The sequence below is a fragment of the Nicotiana tabacum genome, chromosome 20 (genome assembly GCF_000715075.1).
Source record: "Nicotiana tabacum cultivar K326 chromosome 20, ASM71507v2, whole genome shotgun sequence".
Taxonomy (NCBI): Eukaryota; Viridiplantae; Streptophyta; class Magnoliopsida; order Solanales; family Solanaceae; genus Nicotiana; species Nicotiana tabacum.
This window is the reverse complement of record NC_134099.1, coordinates 83,576,808-83,600,363: the sequence shown is the minus strand read 5'-3', so window position 1 is coordinate 83,600,363 and position 23,556 is coordinate 83,576,808. Positions and strand designations below refer to the sequence as shown.

The 23,556-nt window shown below is 38.1% G+C and overlaps 1 long non-coding RNA gene across 1 annotated transcript; it reads right to left on the bottom strand.

Annotated features, from left to right (window-relative positions):
- Nucleotides 1–10,871: 10,871 nt before the first annotated feature.
- On the bottom strand, nucleotides 10,872–22,324 carry LOC142174667 (uncharacterized). The gene is made up of 2 exons (XR_012703639.1): nucleotides 21,713–22,324; nucleotides 10,872–13,320 (listed from the first exon to the last, which is right to left on the bottom strand). It is a non-coding gene; the product is annotated as an uncharacterized LOC142174667 (long non-coding RNA).
- Between the last annotated feature and the right edge of the window lie 1,232 nt (nucleotides 22,325–23,556).

Here is a 23,556-nt window from a genome sequence, read left to right as displayed (position 1 = left end):
TATTGTGATGTATTCGTTCTGATTTTGGATAGATTCGACGCGCGTGGAGGTCAATTTGAGGGGCAAAGGCGTCGCGAGCTAGAGATTTCGCCGGTTCGAGGTAAGTAATGATTGTAAATACTATCCTGAGGGTTTGAAACCCCGGATTATACATCATTGTGTTACTTTGAGGTGACTTGCACGCTAGATGACGAGCGTGGGGTAGAGCACCGCTGGGGATTGTGACCTAGTCCATCCCGAACGAATATTTTAATGCGTATTTGATAGTTAATTGTTTGACATTATTATATTTTTGGGTTGTATGCCATGTTTGGGGCCTTGTGCCGACTTGTTGAGACCCTTAGGGGCATTTTTACTATCTTTCCTCACTCTATTTGTTTGAAAGCATATTCTCAGTCATGTTTTACCTGTTTACTGCTCAAATCTGGCTTTATCACTATATTCTTAAAATGTGAAAATTGTTTTGGGCTGAGTTCCCTATTTTACTGAGATAGACCGAGGGTCTGATTATGAGATTGATGACTGAGATAGACTGAGAGTCTGATGGTGAGGTTAATGACTGAGAGAGGCTGAGGGCCTAGTTGTGAGGATTATATATCTATGGATCGGGCTGCACGCCGCAGCAATGTATATATATATGTATATGGATCGGGTTGCGCACCGCAACAATATAGTGCTTGGGCTGTAGGAGCCCCTCCGGAGTCTGCACACCCCCAGGATACTTATATGGATCGGGCTGCACGCCGCAGCAATATAGCGCTTGGGCTGTAGGAGCCCCTCCGGAGTCTGCACACCCCCGGCGAGCGCAGTCGACTATTTATATGGATCGGGTTGTGCGCCACAGTGATGCATGGATCGGGCTGCACGCCGTAGCGGTTACTTTGATTTCAGTTATTGTGAGAGATATACGGATCGGGCTGCACGCCACAGCGGTTACTATATGGTACCAATTGAGCGTGAATGCTGAGTGCGAGTACTGATTGGTAAGAGTTGAGTCACGAGTGACAGAGAGGCTAGCCCGAGGGGCGATAGATATATACATGCATATGAGTGATGTTTTTGCCTAAGAGGCTTGTTTATGGACTTATTGATTTCACTCCTCTTTAAAGTGAATTTCTATCGAATATATTGATTTATCGACTGTTTTCACTCATCTTTATATTGAGCCTCTGTCGGAAAGTTGAACAAATGTTTTAAAATAACTTTTATTTAAACTGGGGTTTATGATATGTTCAGAAATTAATCACTGATTTGACATTGGTTATTTCCACTGAGATTTTTAAGTTATGAAGTGTTTATGATTACTGTTTTGCCCGAGGGGCTGTTTTACAAACTATGTTTTGCCCGAGGGGCCGATTATTGCTTTAATCTCTATTATTATCTTAAATAGTATTGAACCCCTACCGAAACTACTGGAAAGTATTTCAAAATGATTTTTACTAAAAGCTGGATTTTAAAAGGGAAGATTGACTCGTATTATGATTTGAAGGCCTGTTGTGTTTATTGAGCCTAACATGAATGTGGATTCATTGTTTCCTATTGCTCAGCCTTTATTTACTCTTATTACTTACTGGGTTGGAGTAATCACATTACTCTCTGCACCTCGTATGCAGATTCAGGTATATCGAAACCCGGTAGCGGGTGTTGATAGCTTAGTCGCGGAGTCATCAGAGTTAGCAAGGTGGTTGCATGATGTTCGCAACACTGCTTCCTTCCCCTCATTGATGTTACTGTATTTAGTACATTTTTAGACTTTTGTTGTATTCAGACCTTGATAGTTGCTCATGACTAGTGACACCCCGATGTCGGGCTGGTATTTTATTCCGCACTGTTATTCCAGGATTTTATTATGAAATATTGTTTAATTTAAAGACTTAAAAATGACTCTTAATACTTAAAGGGTTAAGGTGAGTGTTGTGTCGGCTAGCCTTGTCTTCACGAGAGGCGCCATCACGACCGGCCGGTTTGGGGTCGTGACAAGTTGGTATCAGAGCCTAGGTTACATAGGCCTCACGAGTCATGAGCAGGTTTAGTAGAGTCTCGCGGATCGGTATGGAGACGTCTGTATTTATCCTCGAGAGGTTGCAGAACCTTTAGGAAAACTTCACATTCTTGAATTCTTATCGTGCGTCCTTTGATTCAGCTTGAAATGTAGCTCTTTGAATTCCTTCCACGCGTTCGTGTGCGCGCATGAGTGCTCAGTATCAGATATGCCTTGATGTCTTGTGATTCCTTGATCGAGGGGCAAGATACGATCTCTGTGTGTTGATGTTGGGCCAGTCTGGAGGACTTGAGGCCGGGCTATAGCTTGAGCACCGAGGTGCTGATTGTGTGAGCAAGTATTTTTGAACTTATATGTTCGGTAGTGTCCCTATTAGTAGGAGTGATGGCTGGATAACTATGTGATGAGTATGTTAGTATTGCGAGATGTATCCATCTTGATTTGAGGTATAGCCCCGAGTTATGGGTGTGCAAAGAGTCTTTTCATGTGTCCTAGTTGGGAGTGAAATAAATTTCATGTTGCAGTATGAGTTCAGACTCAGGAAGACTAAGTGACTGCATAATGGTTATGATGGTGGAAGGTATACATAAATGTTATTTTAAGGCGAAGAAGGTGGGTTATCTCATGCGAAGTGTTCCGAGGTTGTACGATCCTTAAGTATCTGTTAGATTTGCGAGTGAAGGATACGTGTTGCAACTTAAATTGGGTCGCTTAGTGAGTGGGTGTAACTGTTGTAAGAGTGGAATGCGAGATTTGCAGAAGAGTTAAAATTCTAGATGATCTGTGTTTTCACAAGCTTATAAAAGATTTGAGTTTAATCTCATTATGGTATCATGGCATCAATAGAGTATAATCGTTATGAGTTATTGAGCGTGTGTTGATCTATGGCTTCGAGCCAAGTGGGGGAGTCCGCTATTGAATAGTTGATTGCACGGTTATGTGCTCTAATGGTTCCAGTTCGAGGCGTATTTGTAAATCAGTTGTGGCTCGAGTAAAGGAAATTTCAATAAAGGCTATGTTATGCTTTATGGGTGTACGAGAATCGGGGAATGACTTGAGTTGTGGTTGGTAACGAATGCTCGGTAAATAGAGAAGGAAGTTGCTTGGTTATATTTGAATGAGGTCACATTCTATAGTGTCGGAGTGCAAATGAAGCACAGGTTGTTCGGTTCGTTTAATCAATCTAACTGCGATTTGAGTAGAGTGGATGCCTCTAGAGAATGGTCCTATTGTGTTCAAAATTTTACATGCAACAATTGGAGGCTTTCAAGTTGTACTTATGGATAGAAACTGAGTTTCCTTGGAAGATGTCAAGACTTGTGGTGTTTTCCATATTAATTGTGGGATTCTATGTATCAGTATCAGGAGGTAATGGATTTAGATCCACAGGAAGTTCTTCAGAGCGAAGTATTTCGAATGTGGTGCTTTTGGGAATATTTAAGAGAGAATATCAAGTTGAAGATGAATCAGAAGGAAATTTAGATAGATGGGGTAGCTTGATAGTAGACCGAATCGGTATGGTAAGGATATGATTAATTCCTGGTGTGTGTTCGAGGTAATAAGTTCTTTCAGGTATTTTGCGGCGATGCTCTTAGGTTTTGATGGCTTGCTTAGCTTGATTGAGTTAGAAGGATTTAGTCCTGACATGTCTGATTTATGCAAAGGGAACTCGGAGAGTTCTTGATGGTTTTACCGCGGTTTGGAGATGTATATTTTCTATGGGTATGCATAGCATGGGATGTATAGTGATTTTCTTATAGATGGGACCAATGGAAAGTTTTTGACTGGTTGAGTACGTAGATGTTTGTGGCTCGGAAGGGATATGAATTTCTCGCGGTTATCCTAGAGTGGTACGGTTTATACGGTATGTTGGGTAAGACTGAGATTTGCATGTGTAAGGTCACGGCTCAGATTTGAATGGAAGGTCATAAATTCTTAGGCAGCGCGGGCAGTTTCAGATAATTAGAGAAATAAACTTCAGATGAATTGAGAAGGGATCTCCAGATGATTAAGGAAATGGTAATGCTAATTGAGGTGATTTGACGAGGGTATATGTTCCAGAAAGAGTCAATGTGATTGAGTTGATGGTACTTCAGTAGTATTGCAGCACTTATCGTTAGGTTAGCTGCTGATATTCGGGTTTGCTTGGCAGCACCGAAAAATCTTAGAGTATCTCCCGTGGGGTGATTGGATACTAGAGGCGAGTTATATATGAGAGTGGCGGAATTGGGATTAGATATGGTAATTCATGTGTTTTATGGACTTCGAGACTGAGAGTTCTCATATACAGGTTAGCTTGTGGTTGTGGATGACAAAATGTGGGTAAGTTAGTCAGATATTAGTATGTGCTATGCTTCAGCCATTGTAGACCTTCAAAGGATTATTTATCTGTTGTGTGTAACTAGAGTTGATGTATGGTCCATTGGTAGACGTATATGGGATATGTGTCCGACATCGAGATGGTTTTGTTGACTTCAAGTTGTTGTTGGCGAAGGATGTGTGGCTTTAGTTGTTTTGAGCTATTAGCAATTATGGGGATCTATGCGTTACCTTTCTGTGTTGTGAGACGATACGATCTGTTGGTTATAGGCACCTATGGTGCGGTTCTATCGGAGTTTCATAATGAAAGTCGAGCGGGAAGAGTAATTTGGTGTTGCTCGGTGAATGGCGTATCAGTTATGTCCTATCGGGTGTGCGTGGTGTATGTTATTTGCTTCACCGCGAGTATGATGAATTGCTCAAGGTCTAAATTCCCAAATTTGTAAAATCCCCAATTCTCCTGAAATCCCTAATTTCTACCCTTGAAGAATAAGATTTAGGCCTAGAAATTTAATGGGTGTTGACAAAAAATGAAAAAAATCATTTTAAGAATACATACCTATGATTTGGTATTGAAATTTCTCTTCAAAATCATCCAAGGTCGGATTCTAGAGAAGGAGATATGAAATTTTGGTGTAATCTCGTTTGTGTTATGTTTCTAAAAGACTAGGCAGGCCTTCTTCGCATTCGCGAAGGGCCTTCCGCATTCGCGAAGAGCTTCCTTGCTCAGGCTTACACAATCGCGAGTTCTTCCACGCATTCGCGAAGGGTATGCCCCCCTGGCCTTCGCGTTCGCGGGCCATCGTACGCGTTCGCTTAGAAGAAATGACTGTTTCCCACCCACCTCCATTTTACACTACGCGTTCGCGAAGAGCAGCCCCCCGGTGATCCGCGTTCGCGATGAACAAACCCTGCCCCAGCCCTGAGTACACTTTGCCATCGCGAGAGTGGTTTCGCGACGGCGAAGCATAAATTGCCTACACACCAGAAGCAGCATAAACAGTAGAAGTTCTTAAGCCCAAAACATCCCGAAACCTATCCGAAACTCACCCGAACCCTCGGGGCTCCAAATCAAACACGCACACAAGTCTAAAATATCATACGGACTTACTCGTGTGATCAAATCATCAAAATAACACCTAGAACTACGAGTTTAGCATCAAAATCAAGGAAAAATCTCAAAAACTCTTAAAGTTACTATTTTCACAATCGAGGGTCCGAATCACGTCATATTAATTCCGTTTCTTACTAAATTTCACAGACACAATTTAAATACCATATTAAACCTGTTTCGGGTTTCGGAACCAAAATATAGGTCCGGTACCATCAAATTCAAACATTATCAAATTTCCAAACTTCTTATATTTTTCAGTTAAACAATTTTCTTCAAAAATTCTTTTCGCAGGCTAGGGACCTCAGAATTCAATTCCAGGCGTACGCCCAAGTCCCATATTTTTCTACGGACCCTCTGGGACCGTCAAATCACAGGTCCCGGTCCATTTACTAAAATATTGACCGAAGTCAACTTAAATTCAAATTTAAAGGCAAAATTGGCATCTTTCTCAGATTTTCACATAAAAGCTTTTCGAATATACGCACGGACTGTGCACGTAAATCAAGGTGAGATAAAAGGAGGTTTTTAAGGCCTCAAAACACATATTTGACTTTTAAAATAAGAGATGACCTTTTAGGTCGTCATACCTCTAAATAGGAGCGACCAAACACTTTGTATAAAAAGCCTCATCCATAACAAGGAATGGAATTAATGTTATGTCCTTTGAACTGCCCGGTGATATCCTTAACAATCTAAAAATTACCCCCGGTCCATAGTAAGGGATCCAATATTGATAAAACAAACAGGCATCTTAACTCAACTGGTATATTTTCCACCAAATCTTGCTATAAGCTCCTCTCTGAAGACAACACTACTTCCAAGCCTTTTGAGTGGATTTGGAACCTTCATTGCCAAAATAAATTAAAGTTTTTTCTTTAGCAATGCATGCATAATTGTATTCCTTGTCGAGCATGTCTAGCCAAAATAGGAATCAATATTGATGCTACATGTACCATTTGCAAGTCCGGGGTAGATGACACTCAACATATTTTTATTAACTTTCCAGTTTCTAACCATCTCTAGCAAAAAATGGGTCTTCCCTCTATAAACATTATGAATGACACAAATTGGCTAGTTAAGTTGAGGGATATTTTTATTCAAAACTGTAACTTTCAGATAAAGTGGACTACCCTATTTTCCTTCTCCGTATGGGAATTATGGAAAAACAGAAATCATAACAATATCAACAATTTGAAAACTATCTGGAAATAGGGAAAATTATCCATCCATCATGGGAATTCACTTTCTTCACTGAAAAAAATTCATTCTTGGAAAAAACTATAAATATTAAGATCAATTGGAACAAACACACACATGGTATGATCAAATTAAATTGTGATGGTGCTTTTTCTAGTAACAATAATGCAGCTGGACTCGGTGGAGCATTTCAAAATAGTAAAGGAGATTGGATTGTGAGTTACCACAAATCAAGCCAAGCAATTTCTCGTACTCATTCAGAGCTGTTGGCTTTGCTAGAAGGATTAAAAATTGTAAAAGAAATGAACTTCCTCAATATGGAAATTGAAACTGATTGTACGGATGTCATCATACTTATTTATGAGGATAGCACTAACTTCTCTAATATTGTTTCTGAGTGCAGATGGTTAATGCATCAATTGAAGCTCCCACAGCTGAAGCATAATTTCAAGGAAGAAAATGCGGTGGCACATTTACTGGCCAAGCAAACTACCAAGAACCACCATCATCAAAGTGGTTTTACCATGCTTGTCCACCTTTTTTTGTCGAACAAGAGTGATCAAGAACAAGCATGGAGTTTGTAATAGTGTTAGGAGTATTTTTACAAATGTTTGTAACTATTTGGCCACTATGAGCATTGGGCAACACTAATGCCTTAAAAACATCTATTATGCCTATGTGGTTTTTATTATTTTCTAAGTAATATAATATCCAGGTGTTGCGTTAAAAAGGTTATATAAGTAGATAAATAATCACAAATATTTATTGTTAAAGATAATAATTAAGTTTTTTATTTTATTTAAATAAAATTTATAATAAAGTTGAAAAATACTTTATTCTTTCAAGATAATTTGAATATATCAAAAAATTATTCAATAAATATGAAGTTCATCCCAAAAATCATTATATATTACGTAATAGTTTAAGCTAAGTAAAGTTACTTTGGCATATATATAATATTTTGTTAAGAGTATTTTTGGTAGGAAGAACAGTCAAAACTGATTCACTTGTAGGGATAAGCTACTTTTTTTGCTTCTTAAAAACTGTTTTTGCTTCTAGCCAAAAGTACTTTTCTCCCAAAAAAAAAAATTTGGTCAAACACCTCAAATTGAAAAAGAAAAAAAATATACTTTTTGAAAGAAAAAAAATACTTTTGGCCTGGGTAGAAGCTTGGGCAAAATAGGCTGGCTATTAACCAAACCCCTCCTATATGATTCAATTACTGATCCAGGAAATTCCGTTATATCTTGTTTGATAGTTGTTGTTCATTATTTCATAATATATTATACGTTGTATTATAATGTATTATTATGTGAATATAATATTTGAATAACATTGTTTTGTTTGATGTGATTTAATAATGTCTTTTATTATTTGGTACGATTGTTTCATATACTAATACCCTTAATTGGTGTAAACATTACATTTATCAACTATTAATAAAACAATAATTTAAGATAACTTTATTTCCTAATATATCACTAATAGTGCCTTCTAAATATTCTAAGCTATTATACTAATGTAGCTCCTAATGAAATTAGTTAAAAACAAAATGACAAACCAAAATCAACAAAAGAAGTTCTAGCATAGAAGGAGACTGATAAAAGGTATAGAAAGATAAAAGTAGCGACAAACTAACAAGAAATTTAAAATGGAGATGTCCAATAGGGTGAAGTTAAGTACTTTTAGACAAATAAGAGAAAAGAGAAAAAGAAGATTATGGGACAATATATTTATACAAAATGACTGTATCATACTAAATTGGTTGTTACACAAAATGACTCATTTAATTCTTACATTATATTAATGTTTATCCTAAAAATTGAGTAACAATTAAACTGGTAATGTGATTTTAAGGATATGTGATTTCACTTGATATCAATTGAGAAACATGAAGATAAGCAGTAGAAATTGACAATAATGTAAAGCAAACGAGCGTTTGAAAAGAGCCCTCGAGTTGGAATACCCTCAAGCTAGTAAAGCAAGAACAATTAAAAAACAGTGAACTAGTGAACAAGGGATAGTAAATTAAAGAGAGAATATTGTATTGCTTTTGTCTGCGTGAATGTCCGGTGCCTACAAATGATGGGGACTTCCCTTTATATACTAGAGGATTCCTAATTATGGTACAATTCTATTATGGAAGTAAATCCCATTATTGGTACGAATAACCGCCCTTGATTTGATCCATTCCGGGATTTCCGCCGTGATCTCCTACCGGTTATGGATATCTCACCTTTACGTTATCGCCCTTCACTCGAAGTCAGTCATACTTAGTCTTGATCGCTATTGGCCTCGATCTCGACGGGAACCTCGATTTTTGAACTTGACACCTCGTCTTCGTACTCTGGCCCGATCCATTACGAGGCCGACCCTCCGACGCGATCCATTGGTCTCGATTAAATAGCAAAATCGGGCAAGCCCGATTTTAACCTTGCACAGATATTCCCCTTGTTTTTTGGAGTGTAATGAGAAGAAACGAACTGAGCCTTCAATTTTATACTTCGACCAGTTATGATGTTACTCTTGTGACGTAAGCATCAGAAACAACCGAAGCATCGCATCGGCGTGGTTCCCAAGATCATTAATTAGTGCCAGTTGATGGTCGGCAAATAGTGCCTTTGAACCATTATAGCAAATATTATAAATAGATCAACTTCATAATTTTCTCAAACTTTATTTCCAAAATCTTTTCTAATCTTCAAAGCACTTCTTCTCCCTTCAAGCTTATCAATTCTTCAAATCCCGTTTGCCAACCTTCACATCAAATAACAAGTTTTATCTTCTTCTTTCTCTGAACTCATATAAAAATGGCGAAAACATCGAAAATCGTTCCTCAAAAAGAAAAAGACTATTCATCGTGGCCGGCCAACGATAAAACGTCAGTGGACCACACATCGAAGAGTGTGTTCCTGGGTCATGCGATCTTACTTCTGACTTTAAAGTTGAGAACCTCGTTGGTACCTGGACGATGTAAGCCAATGTCAAGATGCATATGCTCGATAGCTGAAGGGGATCTTGAGCAGGTGAAAAACGATTGCCATTGGAAAAACAAGGAGGTGGTGATTCCTACCCCTTGTCACACCTCCTTTTTCACACACACCCCCGGAAGGGCTTAAAGGAGTTTTTCCAATTAAAGGACAATCGGAACGGGATTTAATTATTAATGATTCAGAGTCGCCACTTGGGATATTAATGGTGTGCCAAGTCACCGGTTGAATCCCGAACCGAGGAAAAATATGACTCTGTTACAGTCTGCGAACCAGAAATCCGAGTAAGGAATTCTATTAACCCGGGAGAAGGTGTTAGGCATTCCCGAGTTCCGTGGTTCTAGCACGGTCGCTTAACTGTTGCATTTGGTTTTATCTGATTTTAATACCTGCTAGCTTATGTGCCTTTTATTGTAAACCGCTTTTTATCATTATTTATTTTAAAAGAATTGCAACGTCATGAAAACGCGTTTTGAACCACGTCGCAATCAATGCACCCGTGGTTGTCAATACATTTCGACTTCGTCGAGATTTGGATTTGGGTCGCATCAATGCGCACCCGAGTTTAAGAAGGTAATTTAATTAAAATTGCGCCTAAAGATTCTAACGTAATATTATTTTGGGGAAGGCCGTGAAGTTCGCTAAATGGCCCTCCCAAATTCTAATCATTTTTAATAACCATTTATCGAGGGCCCCACATTTATTTATTTTTGTTCGGTGAGGCTCGTCTCAATTTGTGAACCTCTTTTCTATCATTATTTATTTTATGAGAATTACGATGTCGTGAAAACGCGTTTCGAACCCCGTCGCAATCAATGCGCCCGTGATTGTCAACACATTTCGACTTCATCGAGATTTGGATTTGGGTTGCATCAATGCGCACCCGAGTTTAGGAAGGTAATTTTATTAAGAGCGCATTTAAAGCAACTACGCGTTTTTTTTTTTTCAAATTTGCGAGGGCCATGGAAATTCCACTAAATGGCATGCCTCGAATTCTAAAGATTAAAGCAAAATTAATTAAACGAAGGCCATGTGTTATGGACTGAACTTATTTGATGAACAGAGTATTTTTGAGGAATTAAAATTACTATAATCTTTCAGAACATGTATAAGCACCTATTAACAAATTAAAATTATTAAAATCCTTCAGAACATGTATAAGCATACTTGTTAAGACGAACATTTGGATAACAACAATCTAAATAGAAAGAACAAAAAATGCAAAATAACTACCTAAAAGTAAAGAAACTAAGGGAAAAACATTCATGGCTAAATTTCAAAACCATACAAAATCAGCAGGAAATAGCAGCTAACGCTAAAATACATAGTCCTTTCAATCATTGATCCCATGATTATCAAATTAAACCAAATAATTAGACCAATCACTAAGTATAAAATTGACCAAAATCATTTTTCAGTAAGCAATCTTAACACTAACCTACTATAATATCGATAAACAATTTCGGAGTAATAAGGAACACATCAACGAAACTGGCCTGAAATGCTTAAACATCAAAATAAAATAAAACCAAGAATGTAACAATATTGAATAAATAAGGGATAAAAATGATCTTAAATTAAATAAGAAGAACCTCCTTTGAAGGACCGTACAACAACTCCGACTGGAATCCACGGCGGAGCTCGAACGCGACCTCAACGACAATGGTTTTTGATGACATTTTTGGTGGCTGTTCAGGGACTATTTTAAAGCAGATTGATGGCTGTTTTGCAGCTGAAATTTCGCTGGGAAACAAACTGCGTTTCAGCTCGTTGTTGCAGGATTTTGGGCGATTTTCAACTCGTTTTTTTAGCTACTTTGAGGCCAATTCGGGCTGAAGCTTTACTGGGTTTGAGGGATGTTTTAGAAGGCTAAAATTAGAGGTGGATGTTACTAGAGGTTAGTGTTTTTGTGTTTTAATGGTGAGGGAGAAGATGAACTGATGGGGGAGCCCGATTTTGAGTTATGCGGCTATGGCTGCTTCTTCAGATTTTTGGGCGTCCCTTTTTGTTCCCTTTTTTTGTTTTTTCTTCTTTTTCTCTTTAGTGTTAAGCATTATTTTATAGTGTAGAGTCTAGGTTGTAGGGTTTTAGGTTAAGGGGTGTGGGCCTAGGAATTATGGGCTAGATCCAAAATTAGGCCTAAAGATGGGTTGCTCGAGTCCAAGCTCTATTCTTTTGCTGCAAACGAGATTAAAAATACGGGCTCATTTATTAACTAGTCCTACTATTAAAATAATTATTAAAACAAAACTAACCATTAAAACAAATCTATTTTTTTGTATTTTAAAACATTATATTAAAAATAAAAATACGATAATATTTGTATATATTCTTTTTTAGATTAAAAATGACTACAAAATATTAATGAACTTATTTTTTGTAATTTTTGTTTTCTTGTACTAAAATAAAGTAAAAGAGTCAAAATTACTTAAAATATCTATATTATGCCTAAATTAAATATTTTACGCTAATATATAAAAGATCTTGGGGAGGGTCAAAAATCACATGTCTACAGCTGCCCCTCTTTGACTGGAAACGTACAGAGTTTTCAGACAAAGAACTGACTAGACAGGTTTTTGACCCGACCCTTATTTGGAGAGACTAAGACTAAGAGAAAAGGGGGATGTGACCGAGCTCTGGCATTTGAGCTGCCTACATATCCTTGGCTATAAAGGAATCAGGCCACGTGTAGTTCAGAGATGAGTGAGATGACGGAGTATGCCGAGGTGGAGATCCGGTCGAGGTGCCGTTCCGTTGAGGTTCCGGTCTGCGGTCCCTGTTATTACATAAAAATCAAAAGATGAAAAAAACTAGCTAAGCCTATCGACTACGAGCTACAAGATTCCTATCTATAAGTCTTCTGAAGCTTGATCTTGAGTCTTGAATGGTTCTTCATGCAGACTTTAGATTTGAACCTTGTCACTTGTTAGCTGCAGGTGCTAGCTCGTTCTTCTACAGCTTTTGGGTCAGGACCGAACATGTAGTGCTTGTGACCTCGGCCATGTCTTGAGCAGCTCACATCCTTCATCAACTTCTGAATTGCATTCTGAATTGAATTCCTTTTTTTTTTCCAGGTGGGCGCCTGATTGTTGAACCTAAACTGTCTTCCCTTATTACTTGACACTATTTTCCTTTACACTTTGAACCATTTTCCCTGAAACTCGAACTGTCTTCCTTCAAAACTATTTTCCCTAGAAACTTAAGTTGTTTTCCTTTGTTCTCCAGGTGGGCACCTGATTACAACAAAATAAACAAAACAAAGAAATTTTCTGCCCCAGTTTGTACTAGGAAGATTTGTGAGTTGTTAGCAAAATTGTAAACCACTTGTATTATTAATGCAATGATGAAATTAAACTAAAGAATAGACTAGGAAAACTGTAAACTAAGCTTGACTAAAGTAAAAACTGACCCTATTCTCCAGGCGGGGCTCCCTGACTGCTAACTTGAAATGTATTCCTTTGTTATTCAGGCGGGTTCCTAATTTTCGAAACTTGAATTGTATACCTCTGTTCTTCAGGCGGGTTCCTGACTTCAAAAAGACAAAGAAATCGATTGAGAACTACAAATTTGAATTGTATCACCTCTGTTCTTCAGGCGGGCTCCTGATTGCTGAAACTTGAATTGTATGTCTCTATTCTCCAAGCGGACTCCTGACTCCCGAAACTTTAATTGTATGCCTCTGTTCTTCAGGCGGGCTCCTGACTTCAAGAAGACAAAAAAATCGATTGAAAACTAAAATTTGAATTGTATCGCCTCTGTTCTTCAGGCGGGCTCCTGATTGCTGAAACTTGAATTGTGATAAGACTGGAATGAAAAAAAAAATTTAAAGACTAAAATGTATCTTAAAATTTAAAATTTATCTTAGGTGAAAATTCATCAGACTAAGATTTTCATCTTAGGTGAAAGATTCGACTGACTAAGATTTATCTTTATCTTAGGTGAAAAATTCATCAGACTAAGATTTCCATCTTAGGAGAAAGATTCAACAGACTAAGATTTTTATCTTTATCTTAGGTGAAAAATTCATCAGACTAAGATTTTCATCTTAGGAGAAAGATTCAACAGACTAAGATTTTTATCTTTACCTTAGGTAAAAAATTCATCAGACTAAGATTTTCATCTTAGGAGAAAGATTCAACAGACTAAGATTGTGACTCTAGGAGATAATTCATCAGCCTAGGTCCATTTTTGTGTGATCTTAGGAGGAAGATTCATCGGACTGCGATTTTGACTCTAGGAGATAATTCATCAGACTAGGTCCATTTTTGTGATCCCTACTTTCTTAATTTTCCAAATTCTAACTTCCATTCTTTTCAAATTCTGCCTTCCTTTCTTGTTCCCAAATTATGCCTTCCTTCCCCTTTTTTTTCGACTTCTGCCTTCATCTTTTCCCAAATTATGTCTTCCTTTCATTTTTTCAACTTTTGCATTTATCTAAGGTGAAAGATTCAACAGACTAAGATTTTTTTTAACCATTTTCCTTCAAAATTTGTTTTATCTACCCACTAACTTGAATTATCTTCTTTCAGAACTGCTTCCCTAAAAACTGGTGTTGTCCTCCTTCAAAAAACCACTTCCCTAAAAACTAGTGTTTCATTCCTCCAAAAATTACTTTTCTTAGAACTAATGTTTCTTTCCTGAAAACTACTTCCCTCACTTTTTCTCTTTTTTTTTTAAAAACACTTGCATTGACCTTCGTGTTCTTCAGATGGGTACCCGACTTCAAGAAAATTTTCAACACGACAGAAAATTTCTGCCCCAGTTTGATAATCCTCCTGTAGCATATCTTTATGCCATCAATAACATTTCCATGCCTCTGTTTCGAATCAAAGAAAATTCTGTCAGTTTAAAAGTGCGGTGGTTGGTTGTGGTACTCCCGTTGGGATGGTTTTCCTTTTCTCCTTTCCATGCTTTGCGTTGTCCGACCATCTTTGAAACTTGGCTGATAACTTCCTCCCTTCTTGATGACTATCTCTCAATTATTACTTCTGGTCTTCTTATCTGACCCCATATGTTTTCTGTGACAACTGATTCTTCTTGAAGGTCTTGCATGTTTACTGATTAACCACTTTCCTCGTCATCTGTGTCACTGAAATACCCTTTTTCCCCGTTCAATCCCAATACCCTCTATCTGTTGCATTATTCCTGAACCGACATCTACCAAACTTTGTGTTTCATAAGGATCCCAAAGTATGTGGATTATTACCAGCTCAGTGCTCTTGTTATTTTTCCTGACTTGTGACCCCATTTTGTGCAATTGGAAAGCTGGTGGCCAATTTTGAAGTCATTTCTCACTTGTTACGACCAAAAGACTCAGAAAGGGGAAATAAACAAAACAAAAGGAACAGAGTACAGGACAATAGAAAGAGATGATTCCTAACAAGAAAACTACACAGTAGAAACCTATCGGATGTGGATACCGACTCTAATGACCTTGACATGCACCTGCGACCTATTCTGTTAAGCAAATCTGATGTTCAGCTCTTGTTGTTCCTTTTTGCTGTGAAACTGGGCTTCATTGCTCCGCTTATCCAATTTGATTCGCATTCTTTATTCGGCTTGTAGTGCCCAAAGGGTTTTCACCATCAAACCTCTCTCATTTCGTTCTTTCTCTCAACTTACTGTCGCCTCAAGGTGCCCGTAAAGGTTTTCACCAATAAGACTCTCTCATTTTTTATTTCTCTCAGTTTTCATCACCTTGCGATACCCATGAGGACTTTCATCAATAAGATTCTCTTATTTTCATTTTCCTTGTTTGGACCGGAATGTTGCCCCTGACATGAATTACCTTACCTGCTTGACTTGGCATTTCTCAAAGACTGATCAGAAGGTCTTTCTTTGGACCGTAATGTAGGCTTTTGGATGGGTTAGAAAGAAAGGGTATAAGAGGCTCAAAACAATTTCGAAATGGGTTAAAATTACAACTTTCGGAATCCAACTTCTCACAACAACCACAATTTCTGCCCCGGTTTCTTGCTTAGGGACTTTTGGATTTTTGTTTTGGTATGATTGAACCTCAGAGAGGCTGCCTACGTACCCTTTCGGGATCAAGTCAATACGTAGTTCACGACATAGAAATTACCTTCTTCTTTTTTGTGATTTTTCTTTCTCTTCTTTTCTTTTCTGTTCTTCTTTTCTTCTTTTCTTTCATTTTCCTTTCTTTTCTTTCATTTTCCTTTCTTTTCTTTCTTTTCTTTCTTTTCTTTTCTTTATTTTCTTTTCTTTCTTTTCTTTTTCTCTTTCCTTCCTTTTTTTTCTTTTTATTTGCTTATTTGCGGCACTTGCGTTTCTTAATTGTGTCGTTGATTCCGAAAGAGGGGTACGAAAGAAAATAAACACGGCTCAAAAGGGGTGACAATGGAAAAAAATGTTTGGATAGCAGAACAAAACGCCTTCGTCATTTCAATCCTCAAGACATGCCAAAGGCAAACCAATACGATTAATGCACAGAAATTACACATAGGATATCCTGACCGCCTCGGAGTTGATGGCCATTTTCACACATTTTCCTGCTACATCTGTCAAATATATTGCACCATTGGGCAACACTCTTACTCTTATTACCACGACCGGTCCCCTGTCGATTTGGCCAACTTGCTTTTAGGGTTTCTTTATATTCTATCTGCCCCAATTTCATATGGTTCGAGCATCAAACAATCTCAAAACGTCCCAATCTGTTCTTATTCCCTCAAGTGCCCTTATTATTTTCAAAAATGGTTTCCTTGCTTTCCGACTAACATAGCTTTTAAAGATCCGACTGAGAATTATGCGTGCATGTCATGGCACTAGAACCAGCATTAGACAAAAGACAAAACAAAAGGATAGAAAAGAACTAAATGAAGAACAATGATTGGAAGTAACAAAAGACCGGAATTTTGTATTTAGACAACGATGAAATAACTCGAATAACAAAATAAGCAAACAAACTGGAGTACAACCCTAGAATGAACCTGAAACATCCATGGACAACACTTAAACGAACCACTACGACTAAACAAGCTAGGATAAGAGGGTTTGATCACAAGACAATATCCGGATTACAACCCTGCAAATAACCCAGACAACAGAAATAACAGCAAAATGGACCACCAAAGCTCCTCCTTGGCTGACTTGGGAACGGAGCGTCTTTCTAGTTACCAAGCACGGCATCCTAGCCACTAAGATTTGCATCCATATTTCCATGACCACTATCTGCGTCATTATCTTCAATTTCAGTCAACAAGTTCCCACGAGGATTCTCATACCCCATGTCACCGGGCATCATCCCCACCAAGTGTGCCTCCTCATGTAAGGGATGCAGCGTGATATTCTGGGTGCCACTGTCTTGAATCAAATTTTCCTGGATCATCCTTTCTATTTCTCTTTTCAAATCCCGACAATTTTCCACATTGTGCCCCAGAGCATTGGAGTGGTATTCACATCTTTTAGATAATTCAAAGCTTCTCACACGTCGGTCCACCTGATTTGGAGGAATGAGTGCAATCATGCCATGTTGTTTTAACTTCTCAAATAAGCTTGCATAGGGCTCTCCTATTGGTGTAAAACTATCTTTCAACTTTTGTTCCCTTCTATACAAGGTAATCGAAAATTTTGCGGAGGCTGGTTGAGATTTTGTGATACTCGTGCTCACTTTCTTAGGTGATTTGGTGGCTGGGCAACATACTGGGATGGATCAACAGAGTATGGGGGGTTCGGAGGTGGATAGTAATGCTTAGGGGGGTCATGAAAAACCTGATGAGGCTGCACATACCTTCGAGATGTTCTCCTAGGACCTCTTCTCAACCTTGATATCACCATGATTTCTTCATCCCTCTCATTCGTGTTATCAGATTCAATTTGGACAGCTTGAGCTGCAGCTTTGAGAGCTGTTTGACTTATAATTCTGCCTGTCTTAAGACCGTTCTCCACCATTTCTCCCATTTTGATTGCTTCCGGGAAGGATTTACCCACTGCGGACATCATGTATTGAAAATAATCTGGCTCTTGAGCCTGTAGAAAGACAGTGATTAACTCGTGGTCATCCATGGGCGGCTTAGCTCTAGCTGCCTGCTCTCTCCATTTAATGGCATATTCCCTGAAACTTTCAGTTGGTTTCTTTTTTAGGTTAGAAAGGGAAATGCGGTCTGGGGCGATGTCGATGTTGTATTGAAACTGTTTGACAAAGGCTCGTGCCATGTCATCCCAGACGTACCAGCAAGATGTGTCCCGATCCAAAAACCATTCAGATGCTACTCCCGAGAGGCTTTCCCCAAAATAAGCTATAAGTAATTCTTCATTTCTTCTCACACCTCTCAATTGGTTGCAATACCTTTTCAGGTGGGCTATGGGGTCTCCATGTCCATTGTACTTTTCGAATTTGGGAACCTTAAAACCAGGCGGCAAGTGGACATCGGGGAACATGCATAGATCTCTGAAGGCAACGCTCTTTTGACCTGCCATTGCTTGCGTGTTTTTCAACCGTTGTTCTAATCTTTTCATTCTTTGGGTTATTTCTTCCTGTACTCTCTTTCGGGCAGACTTCTCGATGTTTACAGGAAGCTCAAACGAGTAGGAGTGGTACTCGGGAGAGTGGTACTGTTCTTGCTGTGTAGCAAATTGTGACTCGTGACAAGGCTGTCCTTGACCATTGGCCTAGGCTTGACGTATTTTGGTCATTTATTGTTTCAGTGTTCTATTTTCCTCAACCACAATAGACCCTTGTTGAACCCTCTGACCCTGAGTCTCTTGAGCACTCGTAACAGCTTCGATGTCAATTATCATTTTTCCTCAGATCTTGTGTTTCCAGCTTACCACAAACCAACCACCTCAACTTTCTTCACAATTCAAAACAAAACATGTTAGAATGGATTGAGTTGGTCCTCATTATTAACAACATATTTTCCATTTTTTTTATTCAATTCTTCTTTTCCATTTTTCATTCATTTTTTTTTGTTGCGGTCGAATCTTATGGAGATTGCCTACGTATCATGACCCCTCATGAATCAGACCGTGCGTAGTTCTTGCAAATAAAAGGTAAACGACAATAAAATATTTTTTGGAATTTTCCATTTTCATAATAACAACAAAACTAACCAACTTAATGATGAAATACAGACTCGAAAATCAAACGACCCATATACTCTAAACAAAAGAAATACAAACCCCAAAAATGACAGATTCCTTCCCCTATATGCCAATTTTGACCCAAAATCTGAACGGTATTCACTTGACCACTGACTCTTTTTCTTGTTTTTCCAAATTAAATTAAACGACCCGGTATTGCAAACACGACCTTCCGGCGCCTCGGGGACGAAGATTTTAAGGCTGTGAGGGTTAGAATCAAAATATGACCAAAGGTGGCTGTTTGCGCAAAGTCAGCCTTCCGGTACCCCATTTGGGAACATTTGACTATTTTTGACAAAAACGGCATCACCTGGTTTATTTATGACAAAAATTAAAATTTTGATATTTTTGGGCTATTTTTGTAAAGGGGAGGTTGGACCCGATGAGGGTTGCCTACGTATCTCACGCCCTGTGAGAATCAAACCATGCGTAGTTCGGGCAAATTAACCGAACTATTTTGAAACAAGACTCTTTTTTATTTTAATTTTTGGCATTTCAAAAGCAAATAACAAAACCACTTTCAAAAGCACGACTCTTTTCATTTTCATTTTTGGCATTTCATAAAAAAAACTATTTTAAAACACTACTCTTTTTCATTTTCATTTTTCATGGCAAGACAAACTATTTTCCCTTTCTATTTTTGAAAACAAGACAAAATAACGACTCTTTTTTCCTTTTTCATTTTCAACAAACAATAAAACAACTTATTTTTCCAAACTAAAATAAAGACTTTTTTTTTTCATTTTCTTTTTCAACAAACAACTTTCCAAAAATAAAAGACTTTTTTTCCTATTTTTCCTTTTTTTTTCATTTTCTCAAAATTTCGGCAGAGTTTCGACAGTACTTGGTCATTAGTTTTTCTAAAATAATCAATTAACTCCCTAACTATTACTCTCTCTTTTTTCTCTCTTTTTCATTTTTACAATATTCCCGATATTCAAAAAAATCGGTCAGCATGCAGGTTCGGAACAAATAAATGCACAGCATAAATAGGATGCATCAGGATGGTCTTTTCATTTCAGGTTGCTAGTCCTAGACGGATCCAACCCCTGTGTTGAGTCCCCTAAGTCAAATGCAACATGATGCAAATAATCGTTCCTACTAGGGATCCGGCATGAAGTCACGTTATTCTATTTTCAAAACATGGGTCGGTGTTCTAGACTGTGTACCCGAGCGACAACTCGAGTCGAGGAGGGGGCAACTTACGGGGAACCAAAAGGACATCCGGCTTCGTAACTTGTCCGGCCTCTTTCTTATTTCAGGGTATGACACTAACAGAATAGGGAGTCTCAACCAGTAAGCACATCCCCGGAGGTGAGAAGAGAAGGGTGTCGGCACAGTTTAAATACAGTTCATATAATATCAAAGCGGTAACATTTAGTACATTCAGCACAAAACATGTAGGAAAACCAGATATAACCAAATACAACAATTTATCTAAGCTCGAATTGTGAACCCTGAACAAAACGTTCTGGGTTCTTGTCCCCAGCAGAGTCGCCAGAGCTGTCACACCTCCTTTTTCACACACACACCCGGAAGGGTGTAAAGGAGTTTTTCCAATTAAAGGACAATCGGAACGGGATTTAATTATTAATGATTCAGAGTCGCCACTTGGGATATTAATGGTGTCCCAAATCACTGGTTGAATCCCGAACCGAGGAAAAATATGACTCTGTCACAGTCTGCGAACCAGAAATCCGAGTAAGGAATTCTATTAACCCGGAAGAAGGTGTTAGGCATTCCCGAGTTCCGTGGTTCTAGCACGGTCGCTTCACTGTTGCATTTGATTTTATCTGATTTTAATACTTGCTAGCTTATGTGCCTTTTATTAGTAAACCGCTTTTTATCATTATTTATTTTAAAAGAATTACAACGTCATGAAAACGCGTTTCGAACCACGTCGCAATCAATGCACCCGTGGTTGTCAATACATTTCGACTTCGTCGAGATTTGGATTTGGGTCGCATCAATGCGCACCCGAGTTTAAGAAGGTAATTTAATTAAAATCGCGCCTAAAGATTCTAACGTAATATTATTTTGGGGAAGGCCGTGAAGTTCGCTAAATGGCCCTCCCAAATTCTAATCATTTTAATAACCATTTATCGAGGGCCCCACATTTATTTATTTTTGTTCGGTGAGGCTCGTCTCAATTTGTGAACCTCTTTTCTATCATTATTTATTTTATGAGAATTACGATGTCGTGAAAACGCGTTTCGAACCCAGTCGCAATCAATGCGCCCGTGATTGTCAACACATTTCGACTTCATCGAGATTTGGATTTGGGTTGCATCAATGCGCACCCGAGTTTAGGAAGGTAATTTTATTAAGAGCGCATTTAAAGCAATTACGCGTTTTTTTTTCTTCAAATTTGCGAGGGCCATGAAAATTCCACTAGATGGCATGCCTCGAATTCTAAAGATTAAAGTAAAATTAATTAAACGAAGGCCATGTGTTATGGACTGAACTTATTTGATGAACAGAGTATTTTTGAGGAATTAAAATTACTATAATCTTTCAGAACATGTATAAGCACCTATTAACAAATTAAAATTATTAAAATCCTTCAGAACATGTATAAGCATACTTGTTAAGACGAACATTTGGATAAAAACAATCTAAATAGGAAGAACAAAAAATGCAAAATAACTACCTAAAAGTAAAGAAACTAAGGGAAAAACATTCATGGCTAAATTTCAAAACCATACAAAATCAGCAGGAAATAGCATCTAACGCTAAAATACATAGTCCTTTCAATCATTGATCCCATGATTATCAAATTAAACCAAATAATTATACCAATCACTAAGTATAAAATTGACCAAAATCATTTTTCAGTAAGCAATCTTAACACTAACCTACTATAATATCGATAAACAATTTCGGAGTAATAAGGAACACATCAACAAAACTGGCCTGAAATGCTTAAACATCAAAATAAAATAAAACCAAGCATGTAACAATATTGAATAAATAAGGGATAAAAATGACCTTTAATAGCAAATCTTAAATTAAATAAGAAGAACCTCCTTTGAAGGACCGTACAGCAACACCGACTGGAATCCACGGCGGAGCTCGAACGCGACCTCAACGACAATGGTTTTTGACGACATTTTTGGTGGCTGTTCAGGGACTATTTTAAAGCAGATTGATGGCTGTTTTGCAGTTGATTTTGCAGCTGAAATTTCGCTGGGAAACAAACTGCGTTTCAGCTCGTTGTTGCTGGATTTTGGGCGATTTTCAACTCGTTTTTTTAGCTACTTTGAGGCCAATTCGGGCTGAAGCTTTACTGGGTTTGAGGGATGTTTTAAAAGGCTAAAATTAGAGGTGGATATTAATAGAGGTTAGTGTTTTTGTATTTTAATGTGAGGGAGAAGATGAACTGATGGGGGAGCCCCATTTTGAGTTATGCGGCTATGGCTGCTTCTTCAGATTTTTGGGCGTCCCTTTTTGTTCCCTTTTTTTGTTTTTTCTTCTTTTTCTCTTTAGTGTTAAGCATTCTTTTATAGTGTAGAGTCTAGGTTGTAGGGTTTTAGGTTAAGGGGTGTGGGCCTAGGAATTATGGGCTAGGTCCAAAATTAGGCCTAAAGATGGGTTGCTCGAGCCCAAGCTCTATTCGTTTGCTGCGAACGAGATTAAAAATACGGGCTCATTTATTAACTAGTCCTACTATTAAAATAATTATTAAAACAAAACTAACCATTAAAACAAATCTATTTTTTGTATTTTCAAATATTATATTAAAAATAAAAATACGATACTATTTGTATATATTCTTTTTTAGATTAAAAATGACTACAAAATATTAATGAACTTATTTTTTGTAATTTTTGTTTTCTTGTACTAAAATAAAGTAAAAGAGTCAAAATTACTTAAAATATCTATATTATGCCTAAATTAAATATTTTACGCTAATATATAAAAGATCTTGGGGAGGGTCAAAAATCACATGTCTACAGCTGCCCCTCTTTGACTGGAAACGTACAGAGTTTTCAGACAAAGACTGACTAGACAGGTTTTTGACCCGACCCTTATTTGGAGAGACTAAGACTAAGAGAAAAGGGGGATGATCCATCCTTCTTTCTAGCGCATTGAAGGGATGCCTTTTACTCTCGACCATCTCATTAGACTGTACAACCCCGTCTTTATCGAGGTGGATTATTAAGGTTTCATCGTTGGGCCACCAAGGTGTTGTTCTTGAGCATAGATGAGTACAAGGACCAAGGATGGATGGTCCAGCTTGTCCAGTGAGGACTTCCGACATAATTCTGGCCGAGAAGATGCCATTCCCCGAAGAGTGGAACATGATGCTTAAGTACAAACCCACCTATAACTTCTGCTTATCGTTTTGTTTCTTTTGCCTTTTCTTATTGACGCCCTTTACTATGATGCAGCGGTTTCTTGGGTGCCTAGTGCAATCCACCGAACCTTGAAGGTTGGGTCCAGAAATTAGCCTCGACCTCTTCGTATGACGAGCGCTCGTGGTGAGATTTGGCAAAGGGCCGATGGGAGGACAAAAATCATGGTAAGCTTCTTTACTCGCGTTCGATGATTTTCTATGAAATATTTCTTTTTTATTTTTACTTGATTTCCTCCGATACAGGTCTCGAAGATAATGTTGTCATAAGGCCACTCCCACTCGGGGAAGAGGAGGCCACGAAGTCGGTTTTGGATAAGAAGAGGAAAAGGGTCCTGCCTTATGATACTCCAAAGCCCAAGAAGAGCAAGGCCTGCAAGTCGAAGAAAGATACCGCTGCCCTTACCAAAAACATAGTTCAATAGTTATGAGATGAAGAAGAGAGAATGAAGATGTTGGCTATGAGCTGGTGGCTCGA